The 3,654-nt window shown below is 28.8% G+C and overlaps 1 long non-coding RNA gene across 1 annotated transcript; it reads left to right on the forward strand.

Annotated features, from left to right (window-relative positions):
• Positions 1–1,111: 1,111 nt before the first annotated feature.
• Positions 1,112–2,157, forward strand: LOC116853249. The gene is made up of 2 exons (XR_004379938.1): positions 1,112–1,393; positions 1,577–2,157. It is a non-coding gene; the product is annotated as an uncharacterized LOC116853249 (long non-coding RNA).
• The last annotated feature ends 1,497 nt before the right edge of the window (positions 2,158–3,654 follow it).

Here is a 3,654-nt window from a genome sequence, read left to right on the forward strand (position 1 = left end):
TATCATTATATACAATTATGTATAACAATATGTATAATTACATATAAATCTATGCGTACCCAGATAGAAATGCGTGATGATCACGTTTCATCATAATGTGATTTCATACTGTGATTTCACCTTGATATCTTTTTAAAGATGTTTTAAAGATTATGTGATTAACATGACATGAGCACAAAATATATACAAATGATATACGAATATATCTAGTCCATCAAGTTTTGTTATCATAATATTATTAGATGAGATTTTTTCTGATCATCATTACATGAACGACATATGAGCAGTATATGCGCACGCATTTGTATGCATTTTTACAATCATCCACGTCAATATCCCAGATAGCACGATGAATTCTTTAAGTGTTCCTAAAGTTTTCTTCTTTCCTGAATTGTACTTCCTTAGGAATTCGTGGAACAATACTATAAGAATGATTTAGGAAGTTACATGCACCATGATTGAAGTTCCTCAGAACTTCTTAGAGTATTCATATAGAATTACTTCAACTCAAAAAGATTTCTTCGGATTTAATAAATTTTATTGTATCCACACGAAAGAAAGATCAGAAACTTTGGCCGGAGGTGCTGCTGCTCTTATGTATATCTGTAGATGTCCACTTTTAATGCCATATGAAATGAAAAACATTAAACTCGGCTGGGATCGAACTCGGGTCTTCCGCTTGTCAGACAACCGCTCTTTCCACTGAGTTATTTAATAGCGAATTCGGTAGCTTGCACTAGTGCGCACTGAGTGCGCATTAAGGCTTGTTTACAGTACATTCTTATATTTAAGATCGTGTCTTAAATACATATTTAAAAACATTTTAACTAATAAAATGATTCGTACGGATGTTATACATATCATATTATGGTTAAAAATATTTGAGAATTTATTTGAGAATTATTTAAGACAATTTTTAAATATAATAACATACTATGAACAAGCCTTAGTGCGCACTCAGTGCACACTAGTGCAAGTAACCGAATTCGCTATTAGTCACAGTTATGTATATTTCATGGAATTAATTATATAGTTTTATATAATTAATAAATATAAATTAATACAAAGAAAGGGAATGAAATGTTAAGATAGCTTTTTTATATATAACGTATATATATAGTAATATGTATAATGTTTAATGTTCATATACTTATGTTCTTATCGTAATTATATTTTCTATCTATCCGCCGAATTTCATGAAAACCAACGTAACATATTCATGAAAACGTTCCTCTGAAAAAGATCCTCTGATATTGTATTTCGCATGCGCGGAAGTTTGGACCCGCTACGACAACGATTGCGATATGTATTGTGTGCAATTATATTACTGTTTTCATAAATAGACGTTATCTGCATATATTACAAAGCGAACCCAAAAATATTGAGTTAAAGTGTAAGTATAGTTCCATTACGTTCATATATTATACATATATATGTACAAATTGTTACTGTATAACCTTAAAATACTTGCATGCACATTCTATTTTTCCAATTCTGTGATTCTTATTCAATTTCAGATATTTATTCTATTATTATGTAATTATACTTTTACATGATTTTGTCAATATTATTGCAGGATCATCAAAAGTGCTTCTCAGTTGTAAGGAGTTAACAGAGTTGTCAACAGAGCAAGCAAGAAGAGAAATTACAAAGAAAGTACAAGTTAACAGAATAAAGAAAAGTAAGTATTTCTTTTCATGTTTATACTGATATATAAAAATGAAAGGTCGAGTGAAACCATTTGATAAACTGTCAAGGTGGCAAAAAAATAGATGTTTAAATAAAAATATTGAAGACTTTGGTTTGTTGTGAAAGTATGATATTGAAGAAGATAATAGTATAAATTTAAATATTATAAAAAAAGCAGAAAATGTTGGAAAATATCAAGTAGAGGAACTTTTTATTGAATCACGTTTAAGCAGTTCAAGTATGTCTAATGAGTTAGAAGAAAAAACTGATAATAGTGAAGACACAGCGGACAATGATGACAATGATGATAATATTACAGATAGAACTAGTGTCGAATATAATGAGACAACATTCTTATCAGAAATACAATTGTGGGCTGTAAAAAATAATATTTCTCATATTGCGTTGTCTCAATTGTTAAAAATATATAAAAAATACCATCCAAATAAAGAAACTCCAAGTGATGCTCGAACTTTTCTAAATACACCAAAAAAATGTATTGTTAAATCATGTGTTGTTGGAGAATTTCTTTATTATGGTCTTGAAAAAGCTATACTTGATAATTTAAAATATAATAGTACTGAATTGGTCAGTAACTGTCTAATAATTGATATAAACATTGATGGGCTTCCAATTTCGAAAAGCACAAGTAGACAGTTATGGCCAATACAAGCAAAGTTTGTCAATGTCAATAATTATTGTCGGCCTTTTATTGTTGGAATTTACCATGGTATGACAAAACCTTCTTCAGTTGAAGAATTTTGAAATGAATTCGTAAATGAATATTGTACTTTACGAGACGAAGGTTTTGATTACCATGGTAAACATGTTTTTCTTCAAATTAGAGCTGTAATATGTGATGCTCCAGCGTGTTCATTTATTAAATGTATAAAATATTCTAGCGGATATAGTGGATGTGAACGTTGCATAATAAGAGGGGAATACAATAATAAAGTAGTATTTGTAGATTGTAATTGCGAGCGAAGAACTGATTACAGTTTTGAGAAAAAACTTGATACGCATCACCATGTTGGAATTTCTCCATTAGAGAAACTTAGAATTAGGATGGTTAGTGTTTTCCCATTAGATTACATGCACTTAGCTTTACTTGGTGCAATGAAGAGATTATTATTGTTGTGGACGAAAGGTATAAAAGAATGTCGCTTTAGTAGCCGTGATTATAATGTTTTAAACAAACGACTATGTTTAAATACAAATGTACCTTACGAAATAACAAGGAAACCGAGATCTAATTTGAATGAATTTACTAGGTGGAAAGGTACAGAATTTCGCTTCTTTCTTTTGTATCTTGCACCTTTTATTTTATATGATATTATGCCAGATAAATATATTCAACACTTTTCTGCTTTTCATTACGCAATTAGAATTTTATGCGATCTATTGAACTGCGTACATAACAAAAACTATGCAGAAAAATTATTAGTGTGGTTTGTACAAAATTTTAAATCTTTATATGGAACTGAAAACATAATATATTGTATACATAATTTAATACATCTTGCGGTAAGTACATTTGGAACATCATTGGATGATTTTAGTTGCTTTCAATTTGAGAACGAGATGAAAAATATAAAAAAATATTTACGTAAACACGATAAACCGTTACCACAAATTTTCAAAAGAATAAAAGAGAAAGCTGTAATTTCAAATATAAAAGATTTTAAACAGAAAACATATCCATTATTAATTAATAAAAGTACAACTAAATTGACTATTCCATTTGAAAATGATGCTTGTTATGAACGGATAATTTTTGAAAAGTTTACCTTACACACAACAATGCCAAATAATATATGTTACTTAAAAAACAACGGCATATATAATATAAAACATATTATAACTTTGAATGATGAAATCTTTTGTATAGGAAATAATATCACAGTTTACAATATACTTTTTTATCCATTACCGTCCAATAAATTAGGTGTACATCTGATTAAAAGT

The sequence above is a fragment of the Odontomachus brunneus genome, unplaced genomic scaffold (assembly GCF_010583005.1).
Source record: "Odontomachus brunneus isolate Ranch 3 - 2012 unplaced genomic scaffold, Obru_v1 Obru_scaffold_293, whole genome shotgun sequence".
Lineage (NCBI taxonomy): Eukaryota > Metazoa > Arthropoda > Insecta > Hymenoptera > Formicidae > Odontomachus > Odontomachus brunneus.